Source organism: Phascolarctos cinereus, unplaced genomic scaffold (genome assembly GCF_003287225.1).
Source record: "Phascolarctos cinereus isolate Bilbo 61053 unplaced genomic scaffold, phaCin_HiC Scaffold_4;HRSCAF=312, whole genome shotgun sequence".
NCBI lineage: Eukaryota > Metazoa > Chordata > Mammalia > Diprotodontia > Phascolarctidae > Phascolarctos > Phascolarctos cinereus.
The window spans coordinates 372406442-372425677 of record NW_027555847.1 but is presented as its reverse complement, the minus strand read 5'-3'; the positions used below and the strand labels follow the sequence as shown (position 1 = coordinate 372425677).

General features: G+C 38.7%; 1 long non-coding RNA gene across 1 annotated transcript; it reads right to left on the bottom strand.

The window, feature by feature from the left end:
• Positions 1 to 795: 795 nt before the first annotated feature.
• LOC110198145 (uncharacterized) lies at positions 796 to 14088 on the bottom strand. Its single transcript, XR_002321667.2, has 3 exons — positions 13974 to 14088; positions 10222 to 10378; positions 796 to 970 (listed from the first exon to the last, which is right to left on the bottom strand). It is a non-coding gene; the product is annotated as an uncharacterized LOC110198145 (long non-coding RNA).
• Between the last annotated feature and the right edge of the window lie 5148 nt (positions 14089 to 19236).

Here is a 19236-nt window from a genome sequence, read left to right as displayed (position 1 = left end):
ACTTCTAAGGTCCCAGATCCTGGGAGTCTGGGACTAGGGGAGCTCCAGCCCTTTCCCTTGCTCTCTGGCCTTTCTCTCTTCACCTATTATTGTCATTCCTCATTCACTCCTTTTTCCCTTCTTCTAACTGCTAGTCCCCATTAACCCAAGCTCCCATCTCCCTATGCCTACATATTCAATCCTACTCAATACAGCAAATCTTTAGTAAGTGCCTATGTGCCCGGCATTGTGCTAGCACTCAAAATACAAAGATGAAAACAAAACAGAATCTTCCATGAAGGAAATTACATTCTCCTGAGGAGATATAACATATACAGATATTTCCCCTCGTAGGCCTGTTTCTGACTTGTGGGACTTCAAAACCATGTGTTTGCTGCTGTCTCATCCTAGAATTTCCCTCAATTCCTGAGGCTTCCTTGCCCTGGGATATTCCTCTGCCAGGCCAGCCACCTCCTCCCACTGATGAGTTCCTCCTAAGACCTCTATTTTGTGGAGAAGCCCAGGCCAGCCAGCCTTCGCTCCCCTCTTTTCATGCTAGGACTCCCCTCAGTACCTGAGGTCTTTATTCTCTATTCCCACCCCCACCCCCATTCCAATGATGCCTCTTCAGCTCCCTTCTGGGTGTTGTCTTCAGGGGTGTGCTGGTAAATGTTTAAAAACCAGCTTTCCAAAAAAGGAAAGGTGTGCATGGCACACTTTAAAGTGTAATAAACATTATTAACATTTTCACCATCACTTCCTTAAGTAAAGTCAATGAAACAAGAAATCAAGCCTTGATTTGTAGCATTCGCCTATTTCTGAGGAGTGAATTCTCACTCTGAAAACTTAACAATCAGCTCTCCTGAGTCCATTGGAACTGGTTCCGGCATTTCCATGGTTGTCTTTCCCCATTAGAATGTCAGCTTCTTGCAGGCAGGGACTCTTTCTTTTTGCTTGTATAAATACCTATCTCCGGCAGTCAGCACAGTACCTACAACATAATAAATGATTAATAGATGCTTGTTTCCTTCCTTCCAAAAACATGTCATTTAGGGAGTGAAGGAAGCAAAAGAGAGATAAAATAGAATTCTCTAAGGGTATTTCAGGAAGAGAGAAAGCTAAAAGATGAGGAAATCAGGGATGATTATACAGAAGAGGGGGCGTTTGAGCTGAGCCTTGAAATAAGACAAGGTAGAAATGGGGAAACAAGGGATAGCTAGGTGGCACAGTGGATAAGCTCCAGCCTTGGAGTCAGGAGGACCGGAGTTCAAATCTGGCCTCAGACACGTAACACTTACTAGCTGTGTGACCCTGGGCAAGTCACTTAACCCCATTGCCTAACCCCCTCCCCCCCAAAAAAAGGAGGAAACAGGGAACAACCTGCTCAAATACACAGAGGCAAAGGAGAGATTGTTGAGTTTGGGGACCAGCTAGTGGTCTGAGTTAACTGGAGTGTAGTGTGTAAGGAGAAGTGATACGGAGTTAGGCTGGGGAGGTAGGTTGGCACCATATCTTGGGGGGGGGTCAATGGGGGCCACTGAAGGTTTTTAGGTCTGTGAGTAACATGGTCATCTCTCCACTTTCCATTCCCATGGATATGAGATAGAGATACAGAATCCTAGAGCCAGAGCAGACCCCAGTGGTCATCTAGTCCAAAACCCTCCTAGTATGAACGAAGCTCAAATAGGTGAAGTGACTGAATAGTTCTGCAACGTATTAGTAGCAGAGCGAGGATGAGAACCCACGTCTTCTGACTCCCACCCTACTGCTTTTTCAGCTACATACATACATACATACATACAGGTATGCATACACACATGCATATATATGTATATGTGTATACATGCACACATGTATGCACATACACATATATCCATATAACTCATAACAACGAATCATTGCATATGTCACATACAAATATCAAGTGAATGAGGGTGCAACCAGTTGCATTCTCAGTTCTTACTGAGGCATCTCTCTTTTCCTCCAGGCATTTGTGTTCCCTTCCTCCTCTGGCCTCCATAGCTCCCTCTTTCTACCTCTATTAAATTCTTATTACACTCATTTTTTATCATACTTCTTTGAGGCTGAGTCTCTTCTCCTCCTATATTGGAGTTCATTGAGGGCAGAAACTTTTTCTTGTTCATCATCTTATCCCTTTCAGTAGCTAGCACAGAAGCTACTCTTATTTGGTGAATAAATGAAAATTTATTTTGGAAGCATTTGCACATACAAAGATGCTTAAATTGAAAATAAATCCGCATTTCTATAGTTCATAAAGCACATTTCTTACAATAACCCTGTGGGCTAAGTAGTAGAAGGAAGATTTGTCTTTCCATTTTACAGATGAGGAAACAATATTCAGAACAAAGTAGAACCAGGAGAACGGTGTACATAATGTCTATAGTAATGTTGAGAAAAACATCTTAGGATAATAGATTTATAATGGGAAGGGACCTTGGAGGCCATCTAATCCAGCTCCTTCACTTTGTAGTTGAGGAAATCGAGGCCCAGGGAGATTTAATGGCTTGTCCCAAAGTCACACAGACAATATGAGAGGTGAGATTTTTTAAAATTTGTATTCAGGCTAGTGCAACGACCAATCTTAATTCCAGAGAACTGATGATGGGAAAAGAGTGCATTCCAGCCACAAGGAACAAATTTGGCTTCAGAAGCTTACTAGCTGTGTCACCCTGGGCAAGTCACTTAATTTATTTTTGTCTCAGTTTCCTCATCTGTAAAATGAAGGTAATAATAATAACACCTACCTCACAGGGTTGCTGTGAGGGTCAAATGAGACAATCATTATAAAGTGCTTAGCACAGTGCCTGGCATACACATAAATAGACACATATAGTTACATGTATGTATATATGTATGCATATATGTTAACTGTTATTATGACTATACCTCTGGCATTGTCTCCTCCATTAGAATGTAACCTTTCTTTGAGTAAGGCTTTCATTTTTTTTTATTTGTATCTCCAGTGCCTGACACATAGTAGGTGATTAATAAATGTGTGTGTTAATTGATTATGAAGACAGAATATTGCAAATACATTGTACATTATTGATAGATTTGTTTTACTTTTTTCTTAAAAGAGGATTTTATGGATTAAATGCTTGTGAAGTAACAGTAATTTTTAAAGTATCCATTTTTAAAAGTCACTGAGGCACAGAGTGACTTGTTCAAGGTCACATGGATGGTAAGTAGCAAAGCTGGCAGTTGAATGCAGGAGGCTTCTGACTTCTATCACTGTGCTCCTTCAACATCACTCCCTCTTTAGAAAAGTACATACCAGAATCCAAAGACTCAATCTTGATTATATCAGTACTGACATCCATCCCACTCCCTGGGATTTTAATATAAACCTATTATTAGGAGTTTCACATGAATCTTCCACAGGAGACTAAGAAGGGTGGGGGGGTCTGTATTACTTTCAAGCAAGAGATTTAAGTACTTGCTCAAGGGGACCTAAAGAGTTAACGGAAAAACCAAGAGTCTAAAACAACTTCCCCATTCCATTCCAAAGCTCTTAGATTCTGGGACAGATTTGGACCCCTACATTATCCCCTATACCTTGATGACTTTCAAAATAAAAGTTACCTTCATGGAAAGCAAATCATGGACACAAAACATTCTAATTTCATATCCAAACATCATCAGGTACATTACAAAACTGAATAAGAGTCTGTTGGGGAGCGCTTTCAATCCTTTCGTTGGTCATAAGTTGCTCTTTCAGTAAATAATCTACTTCTAATGGGATTTTCATTTTAACTTGCTTAATAAATTGAAAATGAGACCTATGATACTACAAACACAAGAATCTCAGTTTCAAGGAAAGGCAAAGGACTAATACTAATATCAGCACACAAAACTAAACTAGAGAAGACAAAATGAAAAAAAAAAAGACCACAGGAAAAATGTCTTCTTAAAAGTAAATGCTTTACCAAGATAATTAATCTTTACCACGATATTGTCTAGAGACAATATACCTGAAGTCTGAGGGAACCTGGAATTGGTGTCATTGAGTCTTAGGCACAAGTTCTCAGGATTATCTGTACATTGCTGAAACTATAGTCTTGCAAATATGGCTTCTCACAGCCACTCGATCCCAAGAGCAAGAGCTGAGTCTCAAAGATAATCCAGAAGAGGTGAGTATGGAAGAGTGGGTGCTTGACACTGAATAGCAGAGGTTACTGATGCCAAGGATTTCTAACCAGCCATCTCCAATACACAATTTGTGCCCACTCTTTCCAAATCATCTCCCATTATCTCCCTATACCATTCCCCTTACTATATCCTGAATATACCATGCTCATTCCAGCCTGTAATACTTTGCTCCTGCTCTTCTTTCCACTTCTTTCCCCTCAAAGTAGTTTGTTCCCACACTCTCTACTTATTGAAATCTTAACCATCTCAAGTTCAAGGTCCTCTAGTTAGTCTATTTCATCTTTCCTCTGAATATTTTAGTAAAATACTTAGGGGTATCCCCTCAACCCAGCTCATGGGGCAGGTCCTTCAGTAGATGGCTAACTTAAGTTTAAGGAACTCTGTGGATTGGCATCACTCAAAACCATAGCTTATGGGTCCCCAACAATGTATTTATCTTTCATCGTCAACCAGAGGATATAGTTAACCTAAAGTAAAGACATTTGCTTTAGGGGACAGCTAGGTGGCTAGCTTTGGGCCTGGAGTCAGGAAGATTCATCTTCCCAAGTTCAAATCTGGCCTCAGACACTTACTAGCTGTGTCACCCTAGGCAAGTCACCTATTTGCCTACAGTTTCCTGTAAAATGAGCTGGAAAAGGAAATGGTAAACCACTCCAGCATCTTTGCTAAGAAAACCCCAAATGCAATCATGAAGACTTCAACATGACTGAACAAGAAAAAAGGCATTTGATGATATGGTATAACAAGAAACAACAAAACATTTCTCTTATAAACCTAGGGTACACTCTTCCACAAATTCACACAAAGTCAATGGGATGTATGAGCTCACAGAAAGCTTATATGGAAAGACTCACATACGTGGAGAAACTATGGAGCCATTACACACATGTAGAAGGATAAAGCAGAGAACATACAGGGTGTATGCATGAAGGAGAATGCACCTAGGGAACACACACCAAGGCAAGTCAAATCAAGTCAATAAGAATTTATTAAGCACCTGTTATGTACCAGGCTTATGTACTCTCAAGGACTTCATATTCTAATGGGAGAGATAACATGTAAACAATGATTAATATACAATAGGAAAGGTTAGGAAAGAATTTAGGAATGCTAGATAAATAGATCCAAGAACAATCTCCATAGATATGATCATTGAATCCATGCTGAAAAGATTGCCAAACAAAATAGTATAGAGGGAGAAGAAGTCCCAGGGCAGACCCTTGGAGGCACCCATAGTTAGTAAATGTAACCTGACTAATGACAAAATAAATGAGACTGAGAAGGAGAAGGTAGGAGGAGAACCAGGAAAGAGCAATGTCACAAATGCTTAGAAAGAAGAGGAAATCAAAGAGAAGAGGGTGATGAACAAAGTCAAAAGCTGTGGAGAGGTCAAGTAGAATGAGAATTGAGAAGAAAAAGTTATTGGATTTGTCAATTAAGAGAACACAGATAACTTTGGAGAGAATTATTTCAGTTGAATGATGAGGTAAGAAGCTAAATTGTAGACAGCTAAGAGAGTAAAAAGAAAGACAGTGGAGGCATTGATTACAGATGGCCTTCTCAAAGATTTTAGCCACAGAAGGGAAGCAGGATATACAATAATAATCAGTTATAGGGATGAATCAAATTAATAAAAAAAAAAGATGAATTTTTTTAAAGATAGGAGATACATGAGCATGTTTATAGGCCTCAGGGGAAAGTAAACAAAGAGAATTTGAAGATTAGTGAAGTTTCAGTTTGTCCTTCATTCTTGAAGAGGTCCATGACATCAGGGAGATGATGACATGACTTGCAATTGACTTTTATTTGAGTGAGGGAAGGCTGTGCAAAGTCACCAACCTCGCATTCTTCTCCAGAGCCATCGGGATCCAGTGGCCAGATATTGATCAGGACGACTGGAGATGGCCCAGGATGCAGTGAGAGACCTTGGCCTTTTTAAGCTAAGGGCTTTTCAAGCTCTCACTTTGAGTGAGGCAACACCCATTCAGTGAATAGACCTCTTTAAGAAGTGAGTCAAGTGGGGCAGCTAAGTGGTGCAGTGGATAGAGCACTGACCCTGGAGTCAGGAGGACCTGAGTTCAAATTTGACCTCAGACACTTGATACTTACTAGTGTGTGACGCTGGGCAAGTCACTTCCATTCTCTAGACAGAAAAAAAAAGTGAATCAAGGGATGGCCTTTTTAATAAAAAAAAAATCAAACTGGGAGGGGAAGACCCTCAGGGTCACGGGCCAAAAGAGAAACAGTTTCTATTTGCATTCACTTTGAGCCAGAAGGGGCCCCAAAATAATATATGATATATGAATGATAGAGGGGATGGTCTTCTAGAGAAGATGGGATAGAATGGAATTATTTTTTTTCACATTGAAGGGTTTGCCTCAGCGAAGTTTTGGCAAGTTATTTCTATTGCTTTCTAGGCCTTAGTTTTCTCATTTGTAAAATGAGGTGGGTAAACTAGATGTTATTGAAGGCCCCTTCCAACACAAAAAATACTGTAATCAATAATATAAATAGGTCAGAGCAAGAGAAAGAGTATCCTGGCAACAGTATAAGTGCAGAGAGTAAAGGTGAAAAGGCCTGTTAGGAAGTTATTGCAGTAGTCCAAATGAAAAGACCATAAATTGTGCCCTCTGAAGCTCCTGCTTTTTTGTTAACAAAGTATCTTTCATCTTAGCCTTGTGCCCTCACCACAGAAATTGTTTGTCATATATGGTGTATTTACTTATGTGTATACATGTCTCCCCATCGATAAAATGTAAGCTCCTTTAGGGCAGGAGTGGTTTGACTTTGTTTTTATGTCTCTAGCACCTCTCACAGTGCTGTCACATAGTAGGCGCTTCATGAATGCTTGCTGAAGTGAATTGAATTGGTGATGAGGACCTGTATTAGTGTAATAGCAATGGGAATGGAGTCGAGAGGCTAGACGTTAGAGATATTACAGAAAGGAAATTGCTGTAATTGGTTTGTTAGCCAACCAGCAGAAAAGTGTTTCTTGAAGAAAAAAAATTTCAATCAGATAGCTGAAAAAATAGATTTCTTTGAATTAACAGATTAATCAATTACAGATTTTTTTTTAAAACAATATACCGACATCCCCCTGCCCTAAGGTCTCTTTTTCAAAAGTTGAAATGTCTGATCTCTGATAATAAATGTTTGTTGGTTGGTTGGAATGTATCACTCTGGGCAACACCTCCCAGCAGAATCACTGAATGGTGACTGTCAGTGGCCTTTTTTCCTCTCTATCATAGACACAACAGGACTTATGCAGTGGAGTGAGAAGAGAGCATGGTGAGCTTACCTCTGTCTTAAAAGAATGATACTGCGCGCAGCTAGCTGGCACAGTGGCTAGAGCCACAGCCTTGGAGTCAGGAGCACCTGAGGTCAAATCTGACCTCAGACACTCGACACGTACTAGCTATGTGACCCTGGGCAAGTCACTTAACCCCAATTGCCTCAGCAAAAAAGAAAAAAAAAAGAATGATACTTTTGGCAAGGAAGGTGCATTGGATTATTTTGTTAACACCCATGAATCCCTTTTGTTACATTTTCTTCCTGGTTCCATGACAGTCTAACTCTATTCCATTTTAGATGAGTATTTCTCCATACTCAGAAAAAAAAAATCATAGGATTTTAGAGTTGGAAGAGACCTCACAACCATCTGTTCCATCTCATTCCCAAACAGCGATTCCTACTATAACGCAGCAAACAATTAGTTATCCACGTTCATCTTGGAGATTTTCAATGAGAGGGAATATGCCATGTACTGAGGCATCCCATTCCAATGTTGTATAGTACTAATTATTAGGAAGTTTTTCCTGACATTAAGCCTAAATTTTCATCTTAGCAAATTTCACCTGTTGCTTCTAATTCTGCCCTCTGGGGCCCAATAAGACAAATGACTCCTCTTGTGGATAAGGCCCTGGACTTAGAGTTAGGAAGACCTGGGTTGTAAAAGGGAACTGAAAATATGGCAGGGATGGTATTGGAAATGTTACCCACACTAAGGGATGGTGATGAAGTCTGGAGAATTAGAAGCAGAGCGAGAAGGGGAATAAAGGAAGGATAGGCTGGGCCTTTCCTCAAATGGAGGCCCTAAGAGAAATTGATCAATGAGAGAACAGGGTCACCAAGGTAGAGAGATGTTCCAGAGTGGGAAGGCATGTGACTCTTCATCAGAACAGGTTTTCAAATACTTTAATAAAGCCAACATATTTTCCCTAAGTCTTCTCTTCACCAGGCTAAATATTTTCATGTTTTGCAGTTGATTCTCATAAAACTTGGTCTCAGGGCCTTTCATCATCCTGATTACCTTCCCCAGTATACTCTCTATATTTTTAGTGCCTTTAAATTGTGGCTGCCAGAAATGAACATTAATATTTAAGATGTGGTCTGCTGAGGGTAGAGTGTAGAGAGATGATCAGACCCTTATCCATGGAAGCTATGGCTCTCTTAATGTAATCAAAGTTTTTATTAGATTTTTTGGCTACCATATCATACTACTTACTTCTATTGAGTTTGTAGTCCACTGAAACCCCTAAATATTTTACAGACAAACTGTTGCCTAACCATGCCTTCTCCATCTTATAATTGTGAAGCTGATTTTTTGTATCTAAGTTCAAGACTTTACATTTATCTCTACTATATTTCATCTTTTTAGATTCAACCCAATGTTCTCCTGTCAAAATCTTTTTGGATCCAGACTTTGTCATCCAGGGTGTTAGTCCTTCCTAGCTGTGCCATCTGCAAATTTTGTAAGAATGCTGATTATGCATTTATCTAAGACATTGATAAGAATGTTAGATAGTACAGTACTAAGGACAGGTGCCTGGGGCATACTCTGCTGAAGACTTGCTGCCTTGCTGATGTTGAAAATTAATGTAGTTGCAAAGTTATTGGCAGCTCTAAAGATCTCTGTACAAGGGTGCTGCCTTTCTATTTAATAGTACTTTAAGGAGATATGACACATATCCTCTGCCAAATTAACAACTACTTTTAGAATCTGAACATTCAACCAGTTCTGAGTATATCTAATTGCATTATCATCTTTCACTTTTTAACTTTCACATAGGGGTAAAATATCTCATCCTCCACCACAGATCCTCCTCCCCCATCTCCCACCCTCACTGATGCCACATGTCCTTTGAAATGTATGGATAGGTGTCCCTAAAGTCAATCTATCTTTTTACCAAGGAAAGCAACCAGCCAATACTTGAAAACACAGATACAGCAGAGATAGATACATCGCACATTAATGCAGTTGACTGCAAATCAGTATACTGTATACTAATTGAGATTTTTTAGTCTTGTTATTTTAAACTGCTTCTGAATATTTACACTTCAACCTAAGCACCTCTTGAGACCTTTACAATCAATTACCCCCTCTTAATAACTTGATAACTTCTTTCCCCCAACTTTCTTTCCTTAGGGAGTCAATTCCATTCCCTACTCCTTGCCTTGCTAATTGGATCTGTCATTCCTGGCAAACCTTTGTTTAATCTAACTTGACTCTCAGATTACAGCTTGGGGCATGACTCCTCCCAGGAGGGACCTTAGCTTGGGATCCAATAATTTTCCTTAATCATAAGTATATCAGCCATTTTTCCCAGTAATGGGACAGCTATGTGATAGACATTTCCTCTTTTTCTCCCTTTTCCTTTCTCTTCTTTTTCTCCTCCTTTTATTTCATTTCTCTTCATTCTGTATGCCTTTGACCTTCCAGAGTTTTAGCCTCACTCTTTTAGCCCAATTATTGGCTTACAATGCAATTTATGGTCACTATCTTCCCATACTCGTATGAAAGCAAATCTTTCTTTCAAGGTAGCTATTTCATGAAAATCAGTAGAGTCCAAAGACCTGCATTTGAGTTCTCATTTTGCCATTTAATATTAATGTGATAGTAAGCAAGTCATTTAACCATACATTTTCTTATCTATAAAATGGAGACGATAATATTAGTACTAATTCTTATGAGCTTTTTGAGAAAAAGGCTTAATAAACTTTAAATTACTATAGAAATGTAAATTATTATTCTTATTGGGAGATAGTAAATAAAAACTTTAGGGAAAAGACTACCTTTTTAAATGTCTTGGAAGCCCTCGCTCTTGCCTCCCAGCTTCTGTGTAGGTGATGTCATTCGAGGGACACCAGAAAAAGGCTGTACTTCCTGAAATTATTTCTGTGCATTGACTCTGTCAATCAGTGAAAGCTTCTGTTAAGATCCAAATGTTACCTTGGGGGAAAGGATAACATTTATTATCTCACAAAGCTAGAAGGATTTAGAATATGGGCCTGGTGATAGAAAATATTCTTATTTTCTGATGACCAATTTAACTATATAGATACATTTGCAAGTTGGACACAGGGAATTGACATTTTCAACTGCAACAATTTTCAAAAGCTATTTGTTAAATTGTAGAGAAGGTTGTATTCTGTATCAATGGAGAGAGTTTCAAAGATTTTTGAAGTATCAATCATTAACACTCTAAAACAAATTGGTTTATTTAATCAGACAATAGGACTCTGGGGAAATAAGGAACTGGTTGAAAGTTGATAAGTCTAATTAAAATCTATTTTTATCTTCTTTGATCATTCATCTTTGCAGATAAGTTATCTTTAGATCCAAAGCATTTTTCTCCTAACTTTTTCTTCATTTTTAGTTGTTGGTGAGTAGACCTGAGCAATTCACAATGGAATGTCTTGCTACACAAGCTACTTCTTCCTGGAATTTTGCTCAATTTTGTTTTTGATCTGGAAGTTTTATAGCTTGGTCACTATATTTCTGGTTGAATCAAACTTTTGGCTTCTCTCTGCTGGAACTCTATGGATTCTATTGATCAGTGGCTATTGTTTCCTATATTTTTGAGCAATTTTATTTATGATTTTCTGAATTATGGCATTTAGGCTTTGTTATTTCAGCATTTGTTTTTCTAAGAAGCCAAACATTTACATTTTCTCCTCAAGTTTTGCCTTTCAGGTCAATTGTCTTTATTTGTATAGAGCTCATATGTCCTAGTTTTACTGCAGTTTTTATTTTGCTCTTGTTAAATAGGTTTTGTTTTGTTTTGCCTCCTCCATTATTTTTTATTTTAGACACAATGTATTAATATTTCCCAGGTTTCATACTAAAGTATCAAGACTTCCTTAAGTTTTTTAAATTGAGAAATACAAATTTCCTTTCTTCAATTCTTTTATTCTGCTTTTCAACCTCTCTTCTGGGGTTCTAGATGTAGTTATTTCAGAATATTTCTCTGAAAATTTTTCTCTGCATTTTCACCCATATGGTATTTTTTTTCACTGTATTAGGCTTTTTAAACATTTTTTCTCTTGTTTTTGCTGTCATAAATGGCATCTGTTTCTGGGCTGGCTTTTCTTTTGGGGAGGGTGTGGAAAGTGTGGAGAAGAGGGTATACTTGGGATTTGATAGGTCCAAGGGACTAAGGCTTGTGTCATTGGTGTGTTTCCTGGTCACATGAGACATAAAAAACCCTAATCTATGGGGAATTTGTCCTCTCAGTTTAGACAGAATTCTAACTGCCCTGGGTAGTCTTTTTACTTCAGATCTAGCATTGCCATTATTGCAGATGTAAATGCAGAGATGGAGATAAGCATTGTCCACTTGAATCAATGATGTATCTTCAGATCCTTTGGTTAAACTTTGCTTAATTATTTTAAGTCTCATGAGCATTTCATTGCATTCCAGTCCCAAGACTGAACTACCAGACTCCATATCCTTTTTACTATGCCTTTCCTTTCTCCTCATTTGTGGTTATTCTTTCATTTTATTTGGCACATTTATTCCTTTTTCAAGGTGATGACAAAAAACTGGGCTTGGGCATGATTTCTCACTCAGCCAGATGCCTTATTTGGTAACTCATTGGACAGACATGTTTTGATAGGAGGGAGAAAAAATTTGTTTTATCACAAGGAAGGCCCAGGTGGGGTAACACAGTAGGGGTCTGGCACAAGGGGAACTAGGGACACTAAACAATGAATTGAAAGCATTAAAGATAAAATCTGTTTTTGATAAAATTTTGTCTTGGGACAATCGTGTTTGTTGGATGAATCTGTCAAGTGGTGATATTTTTTTTATGTGGAGATAAAGATTAGTGAGGGTAAATTAAGATGACAGAAATAATATCAATGGAAATAAATTGTAGTCCTGGGTGAAGCTTGGAGGTTTGAGGTGTGAGGGAGGTGGCAGGAAGATCTTTTTAAGCTTGATTTTATCCATTAACAGGACTGCTGTATAATTCATCAGCTGCTCATTGTCTTAGCATTCTGCTTCTGACAGCATATTGCTCCCCATTATTTTAATGTGAATTAAAATAAATAAATGTTAAGCTATGAACCTGTTGACAAGGAACTGGAGTTTTTTCATATTCAATTATCTCCTCTTTCCCAAAGATCTTTTAGTATTATGAACATTTCCCATAGCTGACTCACTTAGTGGTCTTCAATGACATCATGATAAGACCATTTTAACCCCATTCCCTTAAGTCCTACAGCAGTAAGCACTTTAAAAAGTGCTGAACTGATGAATGAATGAACAAATAAGTAAGTGAATGAATGAATGAACATGTGAATGAATGAAGGGCCATTACTAGTACCAGAACAATCATCACAACTTCACACACCTAAACGGTCTCTTGGTTCAGTTACTTTCTCAGGTCCATAACTCTTGCCTTTCCAAATTTGATCCACGTTAGACAGGAAGGGCAACAGTGATACATAACCTAGATGGGAGCTTAAAGTCCTCAGGTGTTAAACTGTGGTAAAGTGTTACCTGAACCGAGAGGTTCCATCTCTTTTAATCTCTAGGTGGTTCCAAAGAGCAATAGCAGAATTCCATCCTTTATTTAGCCAATCAGGAATTACTGTGCATGTATTGCAAATGGCACATTTCACTGATTTCATATATTTTTTAAGTAATATTTTCCCTAGTTATATAGCAAAAAAATTTTTAGCATTCATTTTGATGATATTTTGAGTTCCAAATTTTTCTCCCTCCTTCCCTCCCCTCCCCTCTTCTGGAAATGGTAGGCAGATTGACATAGTTTATAATGTGCTATCATGTAAAAATACTTCCACATCAATCAGAGTTGTGAAAGAAGAAACAGCAAAAGGGAAAAAAAAGAAAGAATAAAATAAATGAAAAAAAATAGTGTTACCTGGCTTTACATTGAAGTGAAGTAACCAATTTGAAGTATTCCAAAATGTCACACTGTCCCTAAATATCTAACCCACTCGCTTGCCATGCAAATTGAACTTCTTAGTATTTGCATAAATACCATGGAGTTCAGTTATATTACTTAAGTGGAGTACCATATGAATTATCTAACCAGAGGCTAGGATTAGTTTATTTAGTTAAATCCATTCAGCGTTCACTTCCAGTGGAGGAAAAGTGGGAGCCTCAATGAATCAGACATAAGAAGTTTGAGCTTTTATGTAAGAATGGCAGTAGAGAGCGTGTGAATTGTCCAAACATAAGGGCAATGGAAGGCATTTGGCAGGGGTGTGCTGAAGCCAGCTTCTATCGGCTCATAGAGCTGATTGTTAAATTTTTAGTGTTTAAATTTTAATTTACACATTGGAAATCAGCAAACACTACAAATCAGGGTTGATTTGTTGTTTTGTTGATTGTCTAGACTTAAGAAAATGATGGAGAAAATATTAGTAATGTAGGTTGAACTTAAAAGTGTGTCATTTGTACTTTAAAAATTTTTTTTTGGATAGCCAGCTATTAAACAGCTTCCTGTACTCACTTGCATTTGGGCCATACACACAAAAATATATAAGGTGATAGAAAAGAGGTAGGTGAATTTTACCTGATTGGTAGTACTGGTAGTTGCCATGTCCAAAATGATGCCCAGATGGCAGTGGAACAACGTTAATGCTGAAATTGAGAGACAGTGTAGTATGGTTGAAAGAAGGCAGGATTTGGAGTGGTGGGGCCTGAGTTTGAATGCTAGCTCTGCTGACTACTTCCTGTGTGATTGTGAGCAAATCACCTAACACCTCTGGGCCTCCATGACCTCATCTGCAAAATGAAGAGGTTGGACTAGATGACTTCTAATGCCTGTCAGGGCTAGATTTATGATCTTATAATCCATATTGGGGAAGGAAGAGAAAGACATCTATGGGAGGTGACCCCTATACCTTTGATGCTGGTGATGATATGTTGGTGTGATGCAGCCTCAGGGTCTCTTTGTGATGGAGTATGGAGTAGTTATTGAATGAGTGAAGTAGAACATGGGCATGATTGTGAGGAGTTGTGGAATATTTGCTGAGTGAATGGAATAGAACGATGATGATGATTATGATGATGATGTGTGTGTGTGTGTATGTGCATGTGTGTGTGTATGACAAAGAAGAACAGGGAAAGAGGGAAAGACAGAAAAAAGGGGGAGAGGAAGGAGCACACAAAGTACGTATTAATTATTCAGTGAGTGTGATGCAGGAGCTTGATGTTAGAGGGGTAGAAAGGACAGTATCTGTTTGTAGATGCATGTCTGAGGACAGAAGAGCATCCAAATGTAGCTTCTCGAAACTATGTGCTGAATATGTGGGGAGCCAGTGTAGCTTGTGCAAAGGGCCTGGGAGCCTTATCTTTGTAGCTTTTTGGAGAGACAGCAAAAGGGAAAGGTTTAGGAGTGTGTGTGTGTGTGTGTGTGTGTGTGTGTGTGTGTGTGTGTGTGTGTGTGTCTAGATTGGGGAAATCTGAGACTAGGAGTCTAAAAAGACCCAGAGGGACTCATGAAGACTAAACATTGCTTTCCTTTCCCTCAGTTAGAGAGTAGGGGAATATATATGAGGAATCTTGAATATTCAGTTAGACTTGATCACTGTGTCAGTTGGTTTTACATAACTATTTTCCTTCATTGCAAGGGATCCTGGCATATAGTTTAGTACTAAGCACAGTGCCTGACATATAGTAGTGCTTAATAAATGCTTATTGACTGACATAGTGGGTATTTAATAAATTTACATTGACTTGACTGGGTATAACAGTGATTATTCCAAGAAGCATTCATGGGGATGGATCTATACACTGACCACTTCCAGTGACACACTTTGGCTGTGGAATTTTCCAGGGAGAGCTAAGCCTATACCTTGGCCACATCCATGGAGATAAGTACTTTGTCCTCTTGACAAAGGGACTACACAAGCAAAAGCTTCTGGTTGGTCCTGGGAATCCCATCTCCTTCCTTCCCTCCATGATAAAGAGCTGTGTAAAAGAGGATGAGCCACTGATCCAGGAAGAATCACCCATCCTGTCAACTTTTAAAAAAGAATAATGGGTTGCTGAATCATATTTTAATATAATCAATGTAATATATTATATAATATATTATAATATACCATAATATCATAATTTAATTTAATTTAATTAATATAATATAATTTAATATATTATTTCCATGTTTTAAGCATTTCTGTTGTAATGAAGGGGGGGGGGAAATGGCTGTTCTATACCTGATCTCTTCTGTACATTAAGTACCTTCCTAGCTAAGACCTTGTTAATTCCTGTTGGGCAGACATGGGATGAGAACCAAACTTTAGCTCTGTTTAGGTGATCATCTCCTTAATTCCAGTCTGAAGTGTCTGCGTTATGATACAGAAAGTACCATAAGACTCTGACTTTCCTCTCTTTGAGATCAGGCTCCCTCAGGACTAAATCCAGTTTACATCAGTTCAGAGCTGGGGTCCCTTAGTGGTACCAGCAGGTCAGTTACAGTTGGGAAACCACTGTGATATTTTAAAAAAGGGAGGGCACCAATAAAAAACAAACCAACAAGTAATTATTGGAGTATAGGAACAAGGCCAGGGTATCTTTATTTGAGACACCAGAACATAACAGGTAATTCCAAATGTGAGTTTCAACTCAGGAGAGCCATTTGTCATAGGAAGGTGATGGACGGGGTTCCAAGGGAGAGGCAAGATGTTGAGGCATTGGGAAGATAAAATAGTTGCTATTGTTAACCCTTGAGTTCAGGGGAAGGACATTCAGTCCTTTTCAGGAAGTGAATAATAAGCAATGGAATCAAAGAGTATAAGGAAGGCAAAGACTTGAACACAGGAGAACAAGGCAGAAACTGCAGATAAAGAGGGTGCGAGATCAGAACAAGACCAGAAGTGATGATGACTTAAACTTAATTGACCTTCCTGTCTAACAGCGGAAAAACAATTATAGTGTTGACAAGATCATAGACTTAGAGCTCTAGGGAATATTAGATGTAATCTAGTCTGAACTCTTCAGCTTACAGATAAGGAAACTGAGACCCAAAGAAGTTAAGTGACTTGCCCAAGGTCACACAGGTAATAAGTGACAGAGACAGGATTTGAAGTCGGTCCTCTGATTCTAGAGGCAGTGTTTTTTCTGCATACTGCATAGTGCAACTGAGGTTCCTTTGAAGGTATCCTATCAGTAGAAAATAATTTGTCTTGGTAGCAATGGTTCTTCTAACTGTTTGAATCCCCTAACTTTATTTTTTTCATTGTTGTCTTTTGAAAAAGTTTTTTATTCGATAATAAATGTCACAGTAATATGAAATCATATTTGATCCCTACATTATTTTAGAACTCTCTTTTTAAAAGAACGTCTGCCAATCTGAATTCATTTGCTGAGCTGAAAAAAGTGAGACCAGAGCATGGGAATAAATTAAAAGCGTCTGAAGCAAATTTAGCAATAAAAAAAAGAAAGAATCGAGAATGAGTCCATTTCAATAATATTAAAAGGCATGAGAAATTTGAAAATGCATTTACAATCAACTTGGCCTGTGAATATTTTATATCTTTTTATTGAGAACTTGATTCAGCTATCCAATTACGTGGCTAATTGAAACTGAATGAGACGTTTTGTCAAGATCGTTAAGGCCAGGGCACATGAAGTCTTCAGGTCTTTGTTCAGTTGCTTCAAATGGGAACCCAGATGCCCTACTCTGAAGCTGATGGGTCCAAATTATTGCACACAGATTTTTTTTCTTTTTTTTAGGGGGGCAGGAAGCTAACTCCAGTGACTGCCATTGAACAATGCCTACTTTGTTCCATTTTTCTTGGCTGTGGCCATTAATTTTCCTAGAAGAGGCCACTGGCTGGAAATGGCTGCTTTTAAGTTCTTGGCCCACCTCACTCTAAACATCACATTATAAGTATTGGATCTACATCTATCAGTCCTATAGCTCTTGTACAACAATCCTGAGAAGAGAAATAGCAACTCATACTCAGAACCTACTAGAATGTTTGACATATAGCCAATAATAAGTTATCTGCTAATTTATCGAGTCATTGTTTCCTCTTGCTCCTGGTAATTAAGTTCAATGCTCCAAGGACTGAAAGGAGTGGGTGACATTAACAGGAATTGTGGACACAATCTTGAGACAGTAACAGTTCTTCCCATGAAACATGGGTTTTCACAATCCAATTTCCAGACACGGCACAATGGGAAAATGTCCACACTAATGGGTAAGAGAATAAATAGGAAAAGAAGCTCCTTCCGTCCAGCAGCTGAGGTGTAGGAAGCTTCACTGTTCAATGCTTATTAATCCATAGGTGCCCATTCAGCCGTTATCTTGGGACTAAAGGGAGCCATGTAAATTGGCCCCATGTGAAGCAGGAGGAGAAGATGAAAGGAGGTGGATCCTTAAATGTACCTCACTGGGCCAAATCTCACTCTCACACAGAACTATGTATGTGCCTACTGCCAATGAAATTTTGTTGGAGGCTACTGCAGAGAATTCCCCAGGAAGGAATTAAGAAGATGGAAATTAGAAATAACTTTTTCAAGGAGACTAATAGGAAAAGCAATTTAATAACCATCTCTGTTTTCTTCTCCATATCCCGAAGGGTAGTACAGGCCTGAGAAGTGAGACAGCCATGAGAGAAGACATTGATATGTGTAATTAAAATGGGATGGGCATTATGTGTAGGCAGAATAAGTGGACATCTATGTAGTATGATCTGATGAGCACTGAGATATCTTCCTGCCCTAAAATCTCTCTTCCATCGAGCTGTCATGGGGTCTGAAATCTAATTTCCTTTGGGTTAAGGCATCATCTCCAAGAAATCACTATTAAAATGCAAATGAATTATGGGGAGAAATAACACAGTAAACCATCCTTAGTTTAAAGAGACATAGCATTTTAAATAATTTGCTTGAGATAGAATAGGTTTTGGAGAGGAAGAGGGAGCAAGCTGAGGAATATACTGTAGTTGCAAAGGAAGGAGGCAAACATTCATTAAGAGCCTACCATGTGCCAGGCACTGTGCTAAATGCTTTAGAAATATTAGCTCTTTTAATCCTCAGAACAACCCTGGAAAGTAGGTGCTGTTATTATCCTCATTTTACAGGTGAAGAAACAAAGGCAGACTGAGGTTAGTTGATTTGCGCAGGGTCACACAGCTAGTAAGTGTCTGAGGCTAGATTTGAATTCAGTTCTTCCTGACTCCAGGCTCAGCACTCTTTCTCTAACGGGCTACCATCTGGCACATAGTAAGAGCTTTAAAAAATTTGCTTGCTTGATTGATTGTGATTAGTTATGTCTTACCAAACCCCCACCACCTCCCTTTTCCTCTTCTACTTATGTGCCACTAACTACTGATGGTGAAAATCATGCAACCTGATAGACTACAAATTTACATATTTTTGTATCAGCTAGGCCTTCACTAATCCTTAAATGAAAAGCCTTTTATTCTTTCCCTGATTGACTCTATCAGACTCCAAGCAACTATTCTGAACCTTCTCTTCTCTTTTCAAATACTATCCACCACCCTCTACCCCATTCCTGTCAATAGGAGACTTTGCTTCAAACCTTACTGAGAAAATTGAAGCTCTCTATTGGCTCCTTCTTCTCCACTATTCACTCCATCTCCCTATTCTTTCCTCCCTTTTTTTCTCTCTGAGGAACGGAAGGCCCTTCTCATCAAGGCCAAACCCTCTAGTGGTGAGCTTGATTTTATTCCTTCTGGTGCTCCCAGAGATTTCCATCTAGATCATTTTACCGCTTTTCTACTCTTCAGTCCTTCTTTATTCACTGACCCATTCTGGTTGCCTGTGAACTGTGTCTCCCTGCCACTCCAACCATCCTCATC